This window comes from Leucopleurus acutus (genome assembly GCF_964270905.1).
Source record: "Leucopleurus acutus genome assembly, chromosome: 1".
Classification (NCBI taxonomy): domain Eukaryota; kingdom Metazoa; phylum Chordata; class Mammalia; order Artiodactyla; family Delphinidae; genus Leucopleurus; species Leucopleurus acutus.
Genome location: NC_139142.1, coordinates 58,890,991 through 58,913,433, shown reverse-complemented (window position 1 = coordinate 58,913,433; position 22,443 = coordinate 58,890,991).

The window sequence follows — 22,443 nt, the reverse complement described above, 5'->3', positions numbered from 1 at the left end:
ATATCTTCTTTGGAGAAATGTCTATTTAGGTCTTCTGCCCAGTTTTGGATTGGGTTGTTTGTTTTTTTGATATTGAACTGCATGGGCTACTTGTATATTTTGGAGATTAACCCTTTGTCAGTTGCTTCATTTGCAAATATTTTCTCCCATTCTGAGGGTTGTCTTATCGTCTTGTTAATGGTTTCCTTTGCTGTGCAAGTGCTTTTAAGTTTCATTAGGTCCCATTTGTTTATTTTTGTTTTTATTTCCCTTTCTCTAGGAGGTGGGTCAAAAAGGATCTTGCTGTGATTTATGTCATAGAGAGTTCTGCCTATGTTTTCCTTTCAGAGTTTTATAGTGTCTGGCCTTACATTTAGGTCTTTAATCCATTTTGAGTTTATTTTTGTGTATGGTGTTAGGGAGTGTTCTAATTTCATTCTTTTACATGTAGGTGTCCAGTTTTCCCAGCACCACTTATTGAAGAGGCTGTCTTTTCTCCACTGTATATTCTTGCCTCCTTTATCAAAAATGAGGTGACCATAGGTGCATGGCTTTATCTCTGGGCTTTCTATACTGTTCCATTGATCTATGTTTCTGTTTTTGTGCCAGTACCATACTCTCTTGATTACTGTAGCTTTGTAGTATAGTCTGAAGTACAGGAGCCTGATTCCTCCAACTCCGTTTTTCTTTCTCAAGATCACTTTGGCTATTCCGGGTCTTTCATGTTTCCGTAAAAATTGTGAAATTTTTTGTTATAGTTCTGTGAAAAATGCCACTGGTAGTGTGATAGGGATTGCACTGAATCTGTAAATTGCTTTGGGTAGTATAGTCATTTTCACAGTGTTGATTCTTCCAATCCAAGGACATGGTATATCTCTCCATCTGTTTGTATTATCTTTAATTTCTTTTATCAGTGTCTTACACTTTTCTGCATACAGGTCTTTTGTCTCCTTAGGTAGGTTTATTCCTAAGTGTTTTATTCTTTCTGTTCTCATGGTAAATGGGAGTGTTTCCTTAATTTCTCTTTCTGATCTTTCATTGTTAGTGTATAGGAATGCAAGAGATTTCTGTGCATAAATTTTGTATCCTGCTACTTTACCAAATTCATGTATTAGCTCTGGTAGTTTTCTGGTAACATTTTTAGGATTCTCTGCATATGGTATCATGTCATCCACAAACAGTGACAGCTTTACTTCTTCTTTTATGATTTGGATTCCTTTTATTTCTTTTTCTTCTCTGAGCGCTGTGGCTAAAACTTCCAAAACTATGTTGAATAATAGTGCTGAGAGTGGACAACCTTATCTTGTTCCTGATATTAGAGGAAATGGTTTCAGTTTTTCACCATTGAGTACTCTGTTGGCTGTTGGTTTGTCATATATGGCCTTTATTATGTTCATCACTGCTATTGGCCTGTAGTTTTCTTTGTTTGTGACATCTTGGTCTGGTTTTGGTATCAGGGTGATGGTGGCCTTGTAGAGTGAGTTGGGGAGTGTTCCTCCCTGTGCTATATTTTGGAAGAGTTTGAGAAGGTAGGAGTTAGCTCTTCTCTAAATGTTTGATAGAATTCACCTGTGTAGCCCTCTGGTCCTCAGCTTTTGTTTGTTGGAAGAATTTTAATCACAGTCTCAATTTCAGTGCTTGTGATTGGTCTGTTTATATTTTCTATTTCTTCCTGGTTGAGTCTCGGAATGTTGTGCTTTTCTAAGAATTTGTCCATTTCTTCCAGGTTGTCCATTTTATTAGCATATAATTGCTTTTAGCAATCTCTCATGATCCTTTGTATTTCTGCAGTGTCAGTTGTTACTTCTCCTTTTTCTTTTCTAATTCTGTTGATTTGAGTCTTCTCCCTTTTTTCTTCATGAGTCTGGCTAATGGTTTATCAATTTTGTTTATCTTCTCAGAGGGCCAGCTTTTAGTTTTATTGATCTTTGCTATTGTTTCCTTCATTTCTTTTTCATTCATTTCTGATCTGATCTTTAAGATTTCTTTTTTTCTGCTAACTTCAGGGTTTTTTGTTCTTCTTTCTCTAATTGCTTTAGGTGGAGGGTTAGGTTGTTTGTTTGAGACGTTTCTTGTTTCTTTAAGTAGAATTGTATTGCTGTAAAGTTCCCTCTTTGAACTGCGGTTGCTGCGTCCCATAGGTTTTGGGCTGTTTTGTTTCATTGTCATTTGTCTCTAGGTATGTTTTGATTTCCTCTTTGATTTCTTCAGTGAGCTCTTGGTTATTTAGTTGTGTATTGTTTAGCCTCCATGTATTTTTCTTTTTTACAGATTTTTTTCCTGTAATTGATATCTAGTCTCGTGGCGTTGGGGTCACAAAACGTACTTGATACGATTTCAATTTTCTTAAATTTACCACAGCTTGATTTGTGACCCAAGATATGATCTATCCTGGAGAATGTTTCATGGGCACTTGATGAGAAAGTGTATTCTGTTGTTTTTGGATGGAATGTCCTATAAATATCAATTAAGTCAATCTTATTTAATGTATCATTTAAAGCTTGTGTTTCCTTATTCATTTTCATTTTGGATGATCTGTCCATTCGTGAAAGTGGGGTGTTAAAATCTCCTACTATGATTGTGTTACTGTTGATTTCTCCTTTTATGGCTGTTAGCATTTGCCTTATGTATTGAGGTGCTCCTATGTTGGGTGCATAAATATTTACAATTGTTATATCTTCTTCTTGGATTGATCCCTTGATCATTATGTAGTGTCCTTCTTTGTCTCTTGTATTAGTCTTTATATTAAATTCTATTTTGTCTGATATAAGAATTGCTAATCCAGTTTTCTTTCAGTTTCCATTTGCATGGAATATCTTTTTCCATCCCCTCACATTCAGTCTGTATGTGTCCCTAGGTCTGAAGTGGGTCTCTTGTAGACAGCATATATACAGGTCTTGTTTTTGTATCCATTCAGCCAGTCTGTTTCTTTTTATTGGAGCATTTAATCCGTTTACATTTAAGGTAGTTTTCAATATGTATGTTCCTGTTACCATTTTCTTAATTGTTTTGCGTTTGTTATTGTAGATCTTTTCCTTTTCTTGTGTTTCCTGCCTAGAGACATTCCTTTAGCGTTTGTTGTAAAGCTGGTTTGGTGGTGCTGAATTATCTTAGGTTTTGCTTGTCTGTAAAGGTTTTAATTTCTCCATCAAATCTGAATGAGATCCTTGCTGTGTAGAGTAATCTTGGTTGTAGGTTTTTCCTTCTCATCACTTTAAATATGTCCTTACACTCCCTTCTGACTTGCAGAGTTTCTGCTGAAAGATCAGCTGTTAACCTTATGGGGATTCCCTTGTGTGTTATTTGTTGTTTTTCCCTTGCTGCTTTTAATATTTTTTCTTTGTATTTAATTTTTGATAGTTTGATTAATATGTGTGTTGTCGTGTTTCTCCTTGGATTTATCCTGTATGGGACTCTCTGTGCTTCCTGGACTTGATAACAGTTTTTTCCTTTCCCATGTTAGGGAAGTTTTCAACTATAATCTCTTCAAATATTTTCTCAGTCCCTTTCTTTTTCTCTTCTTCTTCTGGGACCCCTGTAATTCGAATGTTGGTGTGTTTAATGTTGTCCCAGAGGTCTCTGAGACTGTCCTCAGTTCTTCTCATTCTTTTTTCTTTATTCTGCTCTGCTGTATTTATTTCCACTATTTTATCTTCCAGGTCACTTATCTGCTCTTCTGCCTCAGTTATTCTGCTATTGATTCCTTCTAGAGAATTTTTAATTTCATTTTTTGTGTTCATCATTGTTTGTTCGCTCTTTAGTTCTTCTAGGTTCTTATTAAATATTTCTTGTGTTTTCTCCATTACATTTCCAGGAGTTTGGATCATGTTTCCTCTTATTACTCTGAATTCTTTTTCAGGCAGACTGCCTATTTCCTCTTCATTTGTTTGGTCTGGTGGGTTTCTACCTTGCTCCTTCATTTCCTGTGTGTTTCTCTGTCTTCTCATTTTGCTTAACTTACTGTGTTTGGGATCTCCTTTATGCAGGCTGCACGTTTGTAGTTCCCATTGTTTTTGGTGTCTGCCCATAGTGGCTAAGGTTGGTCAGTAGTTTGTGTAGGCTTCCTGGTGGGGAGGGGACTGGTGCCTGTGTTCTGGTGGATGTGGCTGGATCTTGTCTTTCTGGTGGGCAGGATTGTGTCTGGTGGTGTGTTTTGGGGTGTCTGTGACCTTATTATTTTAGGGAGCCTCTCTGCTAATCGGAGGAGTTGTGTTCCTGTCTTGCTTGTTGTTTGGCATGAGGTATCCAGCAGTGTAGCTTGCTGATCATTGAATGGAGATGCGTCTTAGCATTGAGGTGCAGATCTCTGGGAGAGCTTTCACCATTTGATATTATGTGGAACTGTGACGTCTGTGGTGGACCAGCGTCCTGAACTCTGCTCTCCAACCTCATAGGCACAGGCCTGACATCCAGTTGGAGCACGAAGATATTGTCAGCCACATGGCACAGAAGAAAAGTGAGAAAAAAAGAAAGCAGGAAAAAAATAAAATTAAATAATTAAAATAAAAAAATAATTAAAAATTTAAAATAAAAAAAGAGAATTAAAAAAAAAAGAAAATAAAGAAGAGAGCATCCAACCCAAAAAACAAATCCACCTATGATAGCAAGTGCTAAAAACTATACTTAAAAAGCAAACAAACAAAAAAAACCGGGCAGACAGAACCCTAGGAGAAATGGTAAAAACAAAGCTGTGCAGACAAAATCACACAAAGAAGCATACACATACACACTCACAGAAAGAGAAAAAGGAAAAAATATATATATCTCTATATAGAAAAAAAGAGCAACCAAATCAATTAACAAATCTACCAATGACAATAAACTCTAAATACTAAACTAAGATAAACATAAGACCAGAAATAAATTAGATGCAGAAAGCAAACCCCAGGTCTACATTTGCTCCCAAAGTCCACCGCCTCAATTTTGGGATGATTTGTTGTGTATTCAGGTATTCCACAGGTGCAGGGTACATCAAGTTGACTGTGGAGGTTTAAACCGCTGCTCCTGAGGCTGCTGGGAGAGATTTCCCTTTCTCTTCTTTGTTCGCACAGCTCCTGGGGTTCAGCTTTGGATTTGGCCCTGCCTCTGTGTTGTAGGTCGCCTGAGGGCGTCTGTTCTTCGCTCAGAGAGGACGGGGTTAAAGGAGCAGCTGATTCGGGGACTCTGGCTCACTCAGTCCGGGGGGAGGGAGGGGTACGGAGTGCGGGGCGAGCCTGCGGGGGCAGAAGCCAGTGTGACGTTGCACCAGCCTGATGCGCGCTGTGAGTTCTCCCGGGGAAGTTGTCCCTGGATCCTGGGACCCTGGCAGTGGCGGGCTGCATAGGCTCCCGGGAGGGGAGGTGTGGATAGTGACCTGTGCTCACACACAGGCTTCTTGGTGGCTGCAGCAGCAGCCATGGAGTCTCATGCCCATCTCTGGAATCTGCGCTGATAGCCGCGGCTCGCGCCTGTCCTGCAGCTCTTTTAGGTGGTGCTCTGAATCCCCTCTCTTCGTGCACCCTGAAACAGTGGTCTCTTGCCTCTTAGGCAGTTCCAGACTTTTTCCCGGACCCTTTCCCAGCTAGCTGTGGCGCACTAGCCCCCTTCAGGCTGTGTTCACGCAGCCAACCCCAGTCCTCTCCCTGGGATCCCACCGAAGCCCGAGCATCAGCTTCCAGCCCCCGCCCGTCCCGGCGGGTGAGCAGACAAGCCTCTCGTGCTGGTGAGTGCTGGTCGGCACCAATCCCTGTGCAGGAATCTTTCTGCTTTGCCCTCTGCAACCCTATTGCTGCGCTCTCCTCTGTGTCTCCGAAGCTTCCCCTGCTCCGCCACCCCCAGTCTCCACCCACGAAGGGGCTTCCTAGTGTGTGGAAACCTTTCCTCCTTCACGACTCCCTTCCAGAGGTGCAGGTTCCGTCCCTCTTCTTTGGTCTCTGTTTTTCTTTTTTTCTTTTGCCCTACCCAGGTACGTGGGGAGTTTCTTGCCTTTTGGGAGGTCTGAGGTCTTCTGCCAGCGTTCAGTAGGTGTTCTGTAGGATTTGTTCCACATGTAGATGTATTTCTGATGTATTTGTGGGGAGGAACGTGATCTCCATGTCTTACTCCTCCACCATCTTGAAGGTCTTGCCCAAGTTCCTTTTAAGATATGTTACAACCAAGTGCTTGGTTGACTCCCTAACTCATCAACTGAATGATTTGCTATAGCGGGGAAGAAAGAACACAGGTTGATCAAACTTGATCAAAGTGGTTTCATGCTATTTTCTAATAGATGAGCTACAGAAAAAGACTGTAGAAATTTGTGAAAAATGTGTTCTGATGAAAACCTTTTATATCTAGCTACATAGATCGTGATAGTTTTAGAGATAATGAATACACATTTCTAGCATTAAATTTTAAGTCACAGGAAAACATGTATCAAGCACCCAGTATTTGCAGAGCATGCTGCTGAGTGTAAATGGAAGATCATTGAGAATTAGTAGATAGAGACCTTGTTTTCAAAAATGTTTCCATCCCTCCCATGCTCCCTCCTTTCCCCTCTCCCCACCTGCTTGCTTTCTTTCTACCAGGCTCGGGAGTAAACCTGTTGGCCCATCTTTTGGTTGCTGCTTTCACCTGGGTATAATCCTTGGATTTCCTTTTTTTCCACAAACCTTGCTACCCTTTGCTATTCTCCTACTGCTATTCCCCTTGCTTTAGGAAAGCAGAAAGGAAATAATAGAAATAAAAAGGGAGAAGTGACAAATGTTCCAGAATTTTTCAAAGTCCTTATGAATCCATTATAAAAGAGTAACTAGAAATCCTATTGACTGGCTACTGTTTTATTTATACGTGAGTGAGGGGACTAAATAACTTTTACTCCAGTTCCCCTGACTTAACGGTCAATACCACTGGGGATCCAGGCAGGGAGAAAAGAGATGAGCTTTCCTTTGAACCCATTATTAAGCAGACTAGTAAGGGGTCCATTTTCATTAAGGGGACAGTTTTCCTTTCTGAGGACTTCTAGACCTGTGACTTCTATTCCTATGCTACTGACAGAATTAACAGTTTTGAGAAGTTCCTCATAGGACCTTGGCAGATTATATTAGTACCCTTGACTTATTCAATGGGCTTGACTCAAAGTATCTTTTGTCTGTTTTTAAAAATCAAATACAATATAGGATTGAGATTCATCACAAAAATGCCAATTAAAAGTATGCTATAACCTTAAAAAATGTGGTTTGAGTTCTGAACCCATTCTAGGAGGAGTAGTTCCATTCCATACCAGTTTTTGCTGTATCAGAGGCACTGGAAGGAATGTAGCTTTCTACAGCCAAACAGCGAGAGGCACAGCACTGCTGCAGGCATATTTTCCAGATGCTTGTCAAGCAAAAATGTGATGCTTATAGATAATGACAGAGGTCCAGAAAGTTCTCCTTTAAAGAGGGCATCTATATAAATTAAAATTAACTGTGTATTTATTGTTTCATTACATAAAAAGACTGAATGTTTTCACCACATTAGATATTATGCTGAAAGTGGTCTGACTCAAAATACTGAATAGATATATAGAGAGTACGCTCTGGCCAACACTGGGCAGGGGTGCGTCTGAGAGATGGGCAGATGTTGTCCAGATGGATGATGATCATCTGGCCTCACATATATGCAACCTTATGTTGTGCTCTGGGGTGATTTATATCTTTAAGAATGTTTAACGCTACCCAGAGCAATGCAGGAAAGTCAGTTTCAAAGATTCTCAAATTTAGTTCAGGGCCAACTCATTTTGATTTATCTGCTCCTTTTTGAAAAAAGGATTAACAATTCTAAGTGATGTTGATTTTGGTTATTATGTAATTATTTGGAATGAATTACTGGTCATTCTGAATGAATAAGTGGTCACTTCTGTTGTATAAATCATATTACTATTTTTTGGTTCACTGAAGTAGAAATAAGAATACTTGCCCTCAGATGACCCATACTTTAGTCCTGACTATTCTTACATAAATCTGGGTCACCTAACTCTTTTTCTGAAATGAGATAGAATATAAATAAATAATGTTTCTGTGTGCTTGGGAAATTACGAATATAAACTCTTTGAAACTGAGTTTTATCATTTACAAAGTGGGAATAACAGTAGCTTCTCATCCTACCTCCTGGAATTGTGATGAGAATGTCATGAAGTAACAAATGCTCTGTAAACTATAAAATACAAACTGTATGGTACTGTGGTCATCACATCGTTGCCTTTGTTGGATTCCTCAAGAAACAGACCTCTCTGCAAAACAGACCCTTGTGTGCAGAGAGTTTGTTGGGGAGTGCTTTTGGCAACAGGTTTTATGAGAGAAGGGAAAGAGCAAGGATTGAGCAGAGGAAGAAATTGAACAACGATACAGTTGCAGACAAGACCTCAGCCAATTACAAGGGAGCATTGAATTTCTTTCAGAGTCCTGAAATGAGGCAAGGGGGCCAGACTCTTGAACCTCTGAATCTACATATCATTAGATGTCGGCTGCCCTGTGTGATGGGATAATCTTGAGGCAGTTCCTATGAGTAGATAAAAATTCCTAGGGAAGGACTCATCTGTGAACCCTTAGTGGGAAACATTACCGGCTGCTGGGGAAATGAGTGACTGGGTCCTGAGGGAGTATCTTGAGGGTGTACCATAGCATCCCTCATGCTGCACCACTCAAATCCATTTGACCTGTATAATAAGTTCACACCATCTGAGAACAGCCCCTCCAGAGTTCTAGTTGGACTCTTTTACTGGGAGAAATTGACAAAAGGAAGTTTAGAGATGTACTATATAGCCCCAGCTACTGCAGCTCGTCTCAGTTCTATGCAAACAAGCAAACAAAACAAAACAAAACCCCACCACACCAAGATCCTCCTTTTCCACTAGTCATTCTAGATTCATTGTATCTTCAGCTAACACCTCTTCTGGTAAGTTGGCTTACACAGTAAAGTCACCCAGTCCATCCCTGGGTGTTGTTTTCTCAGAGTGCCTCCTTCACTTTTCCATTTACTTGTCAAAATTGGGCAAGGGAGTACTGACAAGCATCCTAGTGGATTTTTGCATGCCAGATGTGTTCTTCTCTGCCTCTATTATTCTGTAACTAACCTTGATGATCAGAATAAATTATTCGACCAGGCTAGTGACTCTTCTCCTTGCCTGTTAGTCTTTTTGGCACAAGAAACCCCAAAGACTAGGCAGAATACGTAGCTTAAAATTTAATGGAATTCTTGTTATATCCCCCGGTGGAAGCAAGACCTATAGATGCACAGAATCTGGAGTTGTAGCACAGGAAGCACACATTTTCCCAAGTAAATCCCTGGCAATGATGGTAAGTGGGCCACTTCTGCTTTTATCCCTCGTTCCCCTGACCCACATTTTCTAAGAGCTGGGAACACAGCACCATAATGGTCATTTATTTATGGTATGCTTGCATCTTAGATGATGGATCTATGTCTTCTAGGTTATCATCTTTAAGATGGTACCACAGGTATTCCTTCAAAAGGCTCTTTAGTTATATTATCAAGCCAGCAGTTTCTGGGTGGTATAGTATATGATCACTAGATATAGGATCACTAGATTTCTTGGCCATATGTCCACTGCCTCCCTTCTTTTTCCACAAAGTGGGTTCCTTGGTCTGAGGTGGTTATATGGCATAATGTGTCAGTGGACCAGGCTAGAAACCCTAGCATCACCATGGTAGATGATAGAAAAGGCTCAGAGAAAGTGGGCATGCAGGTGTGAATATACTACAGAAAGTTAAAAAAAAAAGTCACCGGCCAACTATGTTCCTGCAAGAGGCTCCAGAAGACACTTCATTCACTTGAGAAGGGCACCAGCATCCCTTGGAATCTTTCTTCTCTGTGGGCCAGAACTATTGGTAGGCAATGCTGTTTATAGAACTGGGCTTCTTGACAACAGTGGAGATAATAGAATCCTGAAATAAGAGGCTGAGTAAATGGCAGTTGCTTTGGTGACCTGCGGACGCAAATTTGTCTCAGGGAGGGGGCATGACCTTGGGCAAGGAAGCACCTTTTGGATGAGGGTAATGTCTAGGTGAAGACTTGGCTGTGAGCTATAAACAGTCAATAGAACAAATCCCAGCATCTGGGTAAATAAGTGCATTGATTGTTAACGGTAGGGGCATTGTGCAACACAGCATAGCATCTGTTTCGGCCTTCAAAAACAGGTGGGCAATGCCACTTATTAATTTTTAAGGAAAATGTGATGATGGTACAGCTGGTACATAGAGAGCATAGGTTACTTGAGGTGCTTAGCACCAAGATGGGAGCATTTAATATAATAAATTATTGTATTGCCTCTTGGAAATCTAATTAAAGCCTAAACCTAATTGTTTCATGTACAGTTTAAGTGGGGAAATGCAATAGTTTAAAGTAATTAAATGAAAATTATTTAAAGAATATAACCACTGATCCTAGAGTTCACCTGTCCACTGTGTTGGAGAACACTGGTTAAAATGAGTCTAAACCAACTGACTTCAATGTGGAACATGGTTTAAGAGAGGTTTGCAGAGAGGTCAGGTAAGAAAAAAAACCACTTCAGTAGTCCAGAGATATACAGACTAGCCATTTATTATTAAATTCCGTGAGATACAAGCATAAGCAACCCTTCTTTCTCTTTTCATGAATTAGAGGGGAAGGAGTATGAAGAATGGATAGGGCAGAGAATGTATTGCTTGCAAGATATTTGGCAAGGTGACATTTGATTTTTAAGAAGTAAATGATTGGGGCTTCCCTGGTGGCGCAGTGGTTGAGAGTCCGCCTGCCGATGCAGGGGACGTGGGTTCGTGCCCCGGTCCGGGAAGGTCCCACATGCCGCGGAGCGGCTGGGCCCGTGAGTCATGGTCGCTGAGCCTGTGCGTCCGGAGCCTGTGCTCCACAACGGGAGAGGCCACAGCGGTGAGAGGCCCGTGTACCACAAAAAAAAAAAAAAAAAAAAAAAGAAGTAAATGATTTTCATTATTATAGATATTGTTTAGCTGCTAATTGAATGTTTTCTGGGGCAAATACTTTTATTCCTGCCAGTGTTTTGAGCGCCTAGCATTTCTTCAGACTAGTGCATGTCTTCTGAATATTCCTGTTTGCCAACCTTTTGCTGCCACTAAGAAAGGTTTATTGGTTATCTCTGCCCTGGGTTTTCTAAAATTAGTGTCTCCCTTGTTTGAAGTTCAATGGTAAAGTACGATGGTAAAGTAATGTGAGCAAAATATAGTCTTATAGGTGCTGGTATTAACTTGAAAAGGGATTCAATTCCAAATACTTGGAAGTATTTTGCCTCTGAGAGCATACCAATCTGACTCAAGTTATGACATTTTTATATTGATTTATTCATTCAACAAATATTAAAATATGAAACACTAGAGATGTGCCTGCAGTCTTTTTTTTTATATTCCCATTTGACTTAAGATGAACAAAATTTGAAAATTTTGGCACAGATGATTCCATTTTACAACGTTAGAGTGCATATATTCCTCCAAATATTCTGGTATTCACTCAGGGAGCAAACTTTTGACAGTCTTCCCTACTCTAATTTGATGTTTCTTTGGTGAGGGATCTGACATTTTCTCACAGCTCTTGTTTAATACTGACACTGTGCTTTTAATTATAGGAGAAGCCACAGGCAACAAAATGCAATTATAATAAAATGAATTACAGACCTTTAGACCACTTTACCTTTTGCTGCCTGGTGAAGATTGTATAGTCGCAGCATCAAAGCATCTGATGCTTATTTCTAATCTCCCTATTTGGGTGAGGCGAGGAGAAAATCTCATTGAGAAATTACCTGTTGTGCTATCACAAGATGAATTTTGAGACTGACATTCTGTGAGATGTAGTGTGATGTGTTATCCTGCTTACTTCAAGGCGCTGTTACCTGCAGAGAAAGAGCTGCCTGCCTGGCTTTTAAAGTACTACAGTCCTACCTTTTTTTTTTCTTGTTTGAAGAAAATGTAAGAAGAAAGTTGTAAATGCTTACATTCTTGTACGTAGTTTTGAGTAAATTTACTTATTCCAGCAATTAAGTGGTTTTGGAAATTAGTTAAATTGATATTTGGCTGCCACAACATAATTATTATCAGTGTTTGTGTGAAGTTCCACTAAATAGATCATTTGGACAAAAATGAGAGATAAAGGACTAATACTTAAAAATTTCTTACTATAAAGAGCATTTACCCATTGTGAAGTACAGTTGCCTCTTGGGTGAGGCAGTTCTGGAAATTGTGCAACTTCTTACCGTCTTTAGACAGTTCTCATTTGGCAGGTTTTGGTGAGTGGAATTAGGCATATACTGAAGCTAATTAACTGCCAAGTTACTTAATAGAACAATTTGTTCTCCTGATTATCCTGTAGTCACTAATCCATTCTTAAGGATTAAATTTCATTATCTCATATTTTTTGGAGAAGCTGTTTAAAAGGTCTTGTCCTTGCAAGGACATTGAATTGTTCATATACTTATAGCACTTATATTTTAGCATTTTACTTTCTCATCTTGGGACACATTTCCTTGTGGAGTTATAATATATCAACAGCAAGGTCAGAAGCTTCAATGCGAGAGGAAACTCCAGGAAAGTAGGTGATGTTTCTCAACTGATGAAATGACAGATCTCACTCATGAAAGAGTCACTGTCTGGGGAAAAAGTAAGGAAGGCAGGCAAAATATGGAATTTTTTTAAATCAAAAAGAGAGTAGGAGAAATTAGAGCAGAAAAGGAAAGAAGGTCTCTGGGGAAAATGCGAGGTGAAGGATAAGAAGTTGGAAAGGGAGAAGAGGAGAACCACTACCAGGGAGTAATCACATAAACACTGCTTATTTCTGTAGTTTTTTGAACCTTTTTGCTAGTTTACCTTCTAAAATAATTTAAAAACAAAAAACTATGTGCTCTCCCATCCAAATTTAAGTTGATGCCTAAATTTGTCATTGTAATTTTACATAGCTGCAAATGATAGAATTTCCAAATTTTGTAAATATTGACAATCCAGATTGTCAATTCAAACTCAAAATTTGTGTGTCCAACACATGTTTATAAATATATCCAATAAATTTAAATACAGTAACTTATTGATAAACCATAATTTTAAAAATGTATAAACATTCATTTTTACTTTCATAGTCAATTTTTTATTTTTCTTCCTTTTTGAACTTGTATTCTATTCCATTTGTCCCACAGTTTTTTTTTTTCCCTAAGGTAATACATTTTTATGCTTGGAAGTCTTTCATTCATTACTCTTAATAATTTTCTGCAAACAAAATATGTATATAAGTTGAAATTAAATTTCCAGTGGCAATAGGGTTCTAAATGTTAAATTTTCTTTTTCTGGATGAAGTCATCATTAAATAATCAGTTCCCAGTTGATCAAAGCAGCATAAATAAATGACCAATTTGGTAAATAATTGCTATTCTAAACTATTTATTGGAAACACATTTCTTAGTGAGTTAATTTCCCTAATTAGTTCATATACCTGTGAATAAATATTACTGATAAAAGAAGAAATGTTAATTTCTGATTTTTATTTCTGTAGATGTGACAACTGAGAACCTAGTTCATATTAAAAAGTAAATTGGAATAGAGTTTTGTTATAGCAGCAAGTGCTATTTATTTACTATTGTTTCTTATTCCTAAACTTGCTCTCCTCTATTCTTCTGTGGGATGCAGGGGATTCAATTCAGAATACAGTAAGTCCCCTACATATGAACTAGTTCCATTCCGAGAGCACATTCGTAAGTCCGATTTGTTCATAAGTCCAACAAAGTTAGCCTAGGTACCCAACTAGCACAATCGGCTATATGGTACTGTACTGTAATAGGTTTATAAAACTTTTCACACGAATTATATTGGGTCGGCCAAAAAGTTCATTCAGGTTTTTCATACCTCTTATGGAAAAACCTGAACGAACTTTTTGGGCAACCCAATACATAAAACACACACACACAAAATAAAGAAAACATTTAAAATCTTATAGTACAGTACCTTGAAAAGTACAGTAGTACAGTACAACAGCTGGCATACAGGGGCTGACATCAAGTGAACAGGCAAGAAGAGTTAGTGACTGGCGGAAGTAGGGGAGGTGGGAGATGGTAGAGCTGAAGGATTGTCAGCAATAGGAGACAGAGGGCAAGCTGCAATCTCACTCACGCCTGATGGTGATGGCACAGGTTCTGGTTCCTTGCTGGATTCAATTCTATCTACCCTCTTGAAAAAATGATCCCGTGATGTCTGGGTAGTAGCTCTTTTTTTGTTGTCATAGATGACACGGTAGCACTGGATTGCATTCTGAACAGCTACTGCAACCTTCGTGTTCCATTCTACACTAGGGTCCTGTGTCTCAAAAACTAACAGTGCCGCCTCAAAGAAAATCGCTTGCTTCCAGACATCTTGGGCTTGAAATAAAGATACCATACTGCTGTACTCTATACAGTACTGCACATTAAAGTACACAAAAGCACAACCACTTGTAGGGGATGCACGCACGTGACAATGTACACCAGATATGTGAACTAATCTACTTGATTGGACATGCGAACGCACATTCGAATCTTTGAAAGTTCGCAACTCGAACGTTCATATATAGGGGACTTACTGTACTGCATTTCCCAGACCCCTCTGCCTGCTGGATTCTAGGGGGAGACTAGAAGGCAGGAAGAGGGAAAAGGGTAATTTCTTCTTGTTTTCTCTGTACTTCTCAGTGATTCTCCAGCTGCGGTTGGTTGTTCTTTTAGTTTCTTTTGATCCTTTCAGAAGCAGCCCTGCTGTGCCCTTCTCCTCCTTGGAGATTCCGCAGTGGTTACAGAGTAGCCCTTCTTCCTCAAAGATCTGTGCACCAGCTGTATGGGTCCCCTCTTTTGGGGGTTTGGTAAACCTACCTCTTCCCCTTTATTCCCCCAGCCCTTGAGGTTGTAGCTGCTTCCTGCAGTTATCTCTGAGTTACGTCAAGTTTTTTAATTTTTTTTCCTAGTAACTTTGACAACAGTGAAACGAATTCCCTGTATTAAATCTCCAATCTCCTATTTGAAATGTCTAGTTTGGTTTTTCTTTTTGACTGGACTCTGACTGACATAGTGGGTCATTCAATTCTTTGAACTCCTTCCTGGTTATATGTTAAATATCACACAGTGATCCATCATTATAATTTATTTTTAAATTGACAATTGGCTGACAATTTGATGAGGTTCTGCTTCAGTTCATTTTTTCTTTTTGAAAGCCAAGAAGTGACGTACAAAAGTATTAGTCACTCAGTCATTAGGAGTATTCATTTTCTGTTTCTGGAAGGTTTTCAAAATATAATTTATCAAGACTGATTAAACGCCTATTAAATATAGCTGTAACTAGTGGTACCTTGTTTATTGTACATGTTCAAAAGCATTGGGAACTATTGTTAATTTCAGTACACCTTTGCCCCTACCATATTTTTGATAAAATGCTTTTATAATATCATGTACTCTAAATATAACTTTGACCTTAGATGAACAAAATTAAATTAAAAATTTATGGAAAATGTTTGTTATTAACCTAATTGAGAAAGTCATTGTCTGCCAATGAATCAAATCTGACCCATGTCTATCAAAAAAATGACTATTTTTCAGTTTCTGTAGGTAAAAAACTTGTTTTCAAAATTTTTCTCTATTAATAAGTAACATCAGGAAACACTTGTTTTCTCTAATATGTGGAATATTTTGTTTTGTTGAAGAAGATCTCCAAGGAATTATAATGAAAAATGAAATTAATTCTCACATTGATCGTTAAAAGTGTCAGAGAGGGTGGGGGAAGGAAGAGAAGCAGCAAAAGTATTTCAAGTTTTCTTAAAGGGGGTAGAATAATTTTTCTCTCCATTTTCTACATCTAAAATACTTTTTAGGGATTTTCTCTCCTTTGATTGGAAGGATATTAAATTTTAAAAATTCTCAAAATAAGATTTTTTCACTTTGCAGTGGTGTCCTTAATTTGTCACAACTACTCTATTCAAGAGAAGAAGTATACTTAATGGATTTTAAAATGTGGAAATGTAACATGTCACACTACTGTACAGGCAAAATATTGCTCTAGTGTTACTCTCTAAAGAGTAGCATGATATCCTGGGAGAATCCGGGATGTTGAAGTCAGTTAGATCACTGAGTCTAAGCGGTGGTAGCACTAGCTGATAGGAAATTCATTAAATACTTCAAAACTTCACTGTCTTTTCTATAAAATGGGCTAAAAAATGCCAATGTTGCAGGATAGTTTTAAGGATAAAATGACGAAATGTGTGTAAAGCACTTAGGACAGTGTTGGGCACATGGTAGGCATTTTGTTAAATGGTGGCTATTATTAAAGGCTGCTCCTTGATCTTTCACACTGTGGACATAGAATATGGATCATAATAGTTTGGTAGGGTACACTTCATTCATTTTTTTTTTTATTCACTCATTTTTTTTTTCGCCACACTGTGCAGCATCTGGGATTCTGGTACCCCGACCAGGGATGTAACCCAGACCCCCTGCCATGGAAGTGCGGAGTCTTAACCACTGGACCACTAGGGAAGTCCCCACCCCGTTCGTCTTGATGTTCTGCTGATCATCACCTTTGTCCTTACTGTTTCTGCCCTCTTCTGTTCTGCTTTGGGACATATTTCACTTCCATTTGTCAGGACAGTCTTCATACAGTTGGCTTTTGGTGGAAGTTTTTGTTTGCCTCCAGCACATCCTCAAATTGTCTTTCCCCTGTTGTGTGCTTCCACATGCCTCTTCTGTTCCTTGCTTGGGTGCCTGTATCATCTTCTGGATGCTGTTATATTTCCTGTGTCTTACTGTTTAACCATTTCAAACCCACTAACCACTATGAAATATAGATATCATTAGATTATCTAATTTTAGAACTTGATATAATATGGCCTCGGGGGTCACTTTGATTAAGACCATGTCCGTTCCCTCTTAAAAGAAGCGATTTGCTCTCAGTCTCTTATGCAATAAAATATTAGGATGTTCTCCTATCTGTGGATCTTTACTTGTGTCATCACTTTTTCCATGTAAGCAGAAGAAAAGAGAAAATTAAAGAAGTTAACTTGAATATTTGGTGTCTAAAGACAAGTATAGTATTTTAAAACACAGTTGAAAAATGACTACAATTTTTTCAACTCCAGTTGCTTTCCTGGGTCTAGGGCATAGGGTGGCTTTTAGCTCCCTTTTAATTGCATCTCAAAAGTGGATATTTTGGGAATTTAAAAAACTAATATACTTCAGATTTCGGCAACCCTCACTACTTTCAATCTTTGGTGTTAGAGTAACAGATGAAATTATCCTTCCGCTTCCTCACAAATCCCCTTATTCGTATTGTCATCCTCATGCTGCTTTTGGACAAAAGATTCCTTCTGATCTCCTTTGCTTAGACAGACCTCTGCCAAAATGGACTGGCAGAAAGGACGGTGAAGAGCTTCACGTAATGTGATTGTCTCCGCTTCAAGTTAAAGCAGGAACCATGCCAGGAATACCCCTGACTTTTGACTGTGACTGTAGTACCTCGGTGGATTTGGTTGCTTTTAAGGAAAAAAAAAATCCCCATGAGCATCACTAAGAAATAAAGAGTAAAAGAAGAAAATTTGGGAGGAATTTATGTAAGCATTTATGCTGGTTATGAACATAGGAGTTTTTAAAATTTGAAGCCTATTCTTTAGAATTACATTTTCAGGGACATCAAAGAAAGCCTAGTTTTTCAGTTCTCGAAATAGCTCATATGAATTTCTCGAACATCTTTCCAACTTGCACACTGATTTCCCTTCTCTCACATTTGCTAGGTGTACAGATAATGTTTCTCTTCACAATGCAGTACAGTAAAAATGAAACTAATTACTATGAAAAGCCCTTCCTTTGTTTCAGTAGGATTACAAGTTTTCCATCTCCTTAGTTTCTATTTCAGTTTATCTTTTGAAATTAAATTAAATCAAATCTTTTTCTTTTGAAATGCCACGCTCCATTTGTGGTAATAGTTTCTGATAGTTCTAAGCTTTCACCAAACTTCTCAGTGAAAATGTGTTGGATGATTTCTTTGTTCTTAATAGTATAATTTAAAAATGAAAAACAAAGACAAGATAATATTTTATGAGAAAGTCAAACAGATCATTGGCATTTTCTAGTACGGAGAGTATAGTATCTTATCAATTTAATTAAGTTTATAAGACCTAAGTCTAAATAAGTTTTTGGTCATACTGTTAAAATTCATCTATTACTACAATCACACTGAAAAATTAAAATGAATACTTAAATGTGGATGGTCACAGTTAATTACAAGCCTTGTGTGTTTTCTTTTAAGAAAGGATTAGGAAGTGCATTTTTTTTTAACCTAAGAAATTATGGCTATAACACAGTTATTTGTTCCCTTTATTTGTGAAAGTGTTGGTACAGCTCTCTCTGTTGGCCCGGCACAAAGATTAAGGCATGAATAAGAATGAAATTTGGGGCATCTAATGTGACCTACTAAGGTCTAGCACTCACAATTTAAAAAAAGATTTAATGTGGCAAAAGATATATAATAAATTTACCATTTTAATAATTTTTGATTCTACAATTAGGTGGCATTAAGTACATTCACCTTGCACCACTATCCATCTCCAGAACATTTTCATCATCCCAGACCAAAACTCTGTGCCCATTAAACAGTAACTCCCTGTTTCCCCCTCCCTCCGGCCCCTTTTAACCATTATTGTACTTTGTCTCTATGAATTTGACTCTTCTATGTACCTTATATAAGTAGACTCATACGATATTTGTGTGTCTGGCTTATTTCACCAAGCATAATGTCTTCAAAGTTCATGTTTTAGCAGGTGTCAAAATTTCTTTCCTTTTAAGGCTGAATAATATTCCATTGTATATAGATAACGTGTTTTGTTTGTCCATTCCGTTGATGGACATTGGGTTGTTTCCATCTTCTGGCTATTATGAATAATGCCTCTATGAATAGTGGTATACAAATATCTTTTTGAATCCCTACTTCAATTCTTTGAGATATACACCCAGAAGTGAAATTGCTGGATCATATGGTAATTCTATGTTTATTTTTTTTGAGGAACCTCAGTACTGTTTTCTACAGTGACTAGACTATTTTACATTCCCACCAGCAAAGCAGAAGGGTTCCAATTTCCCCACATCCTCACCAACACTTATTTTCTATATATGTGCGTGTGTGTGTGTGTGTGTGTGTGTGTGTGTGTTTATAATAGCTATGCTAATGGGTGTGAAGTGATAGCTTGTGGTTTTGATTTGATTTTCATTGCACTAATGATTAGTGATGTTGAGCATCTCTCATGTGCTTACTGATATTATCTTTGGAGAAATGTCTATCCAAGTCCTCTGCCCATTTTCAATCTGATAGTTTATTTTCATTGAGTTGTAAGAGTTTTTTATATATAGTTGACCCTTGAATAACACAGGTTTGAACTGTGTGGGTCCACTTATCTGCTGATTTTTTCACTATATGTACTATAGTACCACATGATCTATGGTTAGTTGAATCGTGGATGCAGAACTGTGGATATGGAGGGCCAACTGTAAAGTTATATACAGAGTTTTGACTGTGTGGATGGTTGGCACCCCTAACCCCACGTTGTTCAACAGTCAACTGTATTCCAGATATTAATCCCTTATCAGATATGATTTTCAGATATCTTCTTCTATTCTGTGGATTTTCTTTCCAGTCCGTTGATAGTGTCCCTTGAAGCACAAAAGTTCTTAATTTTGATGGTCTAACTTATCTGTTTTTCTTTTGTTTGTGCTTTTGGTGTCATATTCAAGAAATCATTGCCAAATCCAATGTTATAAAGCTTTTCCCCTATGTTTTCTTAGCACTAATAATTTGAAGAAGTGGAACTTTATAAGTGCTCTGTAGTGTATGCCACTCAAAGATTTTTGGGCTTGGGCTGGGCCCAGTGAAAGTCACAAAAATATACTCCAGGCCAGAGAAGAAGGAATCGAAATGGGAGGGAAAGCAAGACTTTTCCACGAATCCTCGATACACTTCTGCTTCAGTCTATTGGCCAGAACAACAGGTCACATTGCCACTTCTGCCTGTAAGGAGAGGGTGGTTGGGAAATATATAGGGGTTTTGTTATTGTATGTTTTTTAAGCTGGCCACATTGCCATCTAGAGTGAAGATGAAGAAAAAAATTAATAGGCAACATGGTGTCTGCAAAAACTCTTAAATGTGTTGGTGTATCTGAAACTTTCTTAGCAGAACTGTTTAAAAGTTTGAGGCATGTAGACAGTGTTTTTCTCTAGAGTCCAGTGTTGACATATAATTTCACCTGTTTCTATATTTAAGTCTATTTCTGGAGATGGGAAGTGGGGGCCAGGGCAGGGTCCAATGACACCTGGGGCAGGATGGGAACTTATACCCATATCATGTTCTTTCCTGAAAGTCTATAAAATACACCTTTGGACCACATTGATGAATGATGAATTTGTGTTCTTTTTTCTAAGAAGAACTTAAATATTCCATTTTTTCAAGTTTTACGTGTTTGGCTGAGTTACTGTTATAACTATGGATGTTTTGTAGAACATCGAGCAACCTGCGTATGCTGCAACGAACACTTAAATACTATTCTCTGGGTGCTGGCCCCTTCTTCCGGGGACTCCCACACCAAACAGGGTACACCTAATCAGGCCAAGTGTAGAAAGCCTCTTTTTCTACATGTTACCTCGGACCTTGCTCTCTGCCTTCTTCTCTTGGAAATCCATTCTATTCCTTCTTAATCTGGTTTGATGCTTAGGCATCAAGTATAGCTGCTCATTGGGAAAATGCTCGTCTGGCCCTATTTTTCTCTATAAAGCCTTTGGATGTGAATTTCCTTTCTGAATCATAGAGCTTGTATTACCTCCTTGAAAATAATAGGTTTTTGATAACAAGATATTGCAGGAATTGTGACTTTTTACATTTAGTGTTTGTATATTGAGTTATGAAGAAGAAAAGTTAAACAGAAAAAAATTCAATGCAAAAGATAACAATACATGGAGAAAAATAACAAATATTTCTACTCTGGGAATTTTTTTTTTAAAGGCTTGAAAGTGATTTATGTTTTTTGGGTTTTCCTAATATTAGGTCTTACATAAAATGTATGATATTACCTCTCTGTATAGAGAATTCTCACATATTTACAGTGAACTATTTTACAGCCTTCAATTTTTGTTCTATTTAATTTTCCCTTAAAGATCTTTTTGAATCTTTTTTGACTATTTTATATTACCCTGAAGTTATGGAAATAATCATGTGTTGTGTGGTTTCCCTTTCCTGCATGGCGCTCACAGCTGTGACCACTTACCTTTAAATGGAAATTTCAGTCTCTACAGCCTCTAGCCTCGGGAACAGTAGAGCCTTAATAAAGAGAAGCTCAAGAAATTTAAGTGTAAGTAGCTCAACATATTTATCCTTTTGGCTTATTTTATTCTGATTTTGTACCTTAATCCTAAAACCTGGAACTTGGCTTTTTTTCTTTATGCACAATATCCCATTTAAAACTCTGTTTCAAAAAATGAGTCCCTGTTTCACATCTCTCTTCCCAGTCACTGACTTCTCCGGGATTAAGTTCCTGTACTTAATTTTTTGGGCCTCAGCAGCTGATTCTCTATATTTTGGCAGCCTTGCCTTAATTTCTATAAGTATTGTGGGAACTTGGAGAAAGCCTTAGACAGGTTAACCCCTTGGTGGTTTGAATTTTGAATTAGACATTCCTTGAGAAACTGATTTGGGAGAGGAACTCTTAATTTAGTGTTGCACATTCTGCAGAGGTTTGACCTGAGTACAGTAGAGTGATGAGTTAGTGCAGAGAAGTTTGAAATTAACAAATGAAGGTCTCATAAAGTATGCATACCCCTTGCCTGTTTTGTTGTTGCTATATCCCAACAAAAACTGATGTGTATTCCTTTCACACAGTGCAGTGAAAAGTTAATGTTGCAGTAATGTTCTGTTTTGAAATTGAGTATGATTGAGTCTTCCCTATAAAATTACATATTTTGCTACACATTAACTCAGTACATGCTTGCATACAACTACTGTGAATACTATGCTGTGGAGTTCTCACATCAATTTTTTCCTTCACTTAGGAACTTTTAACTAGGGTGACCAGAAGATGTTTTCTATTTTGCTTTGATCTAGAATCCTACTTTGTCTGCAAAGCAATTATTCAAAGTTTCAGCTCCTAAGCTTTTATTTGTTTCTATACTACAGCATTACATCTCCTCTGTTTTCTGTTATATTTAATAGCTATATTTAGTTTCATTCTGACTTTCTTTTTAAATCTTCAAGTGTTGAGTCTATGTTTTCTGGCTTCAAAATGTTGCTGTGATGATGAGGGAGTATTTCAAATATGTTTTGGTGAAAAAGTTCATGTCTACGTTGTGTTCTGAGCTGAAAACAGATTTCCCATTGGAGAGATGACAGATTTTCCTCTGTTATCATAAAGCAAACTGGTTTTTTTTTTGTTTTTTTTTTTTTGCGGTACGCGGGCCTCTCACTGCTGTGG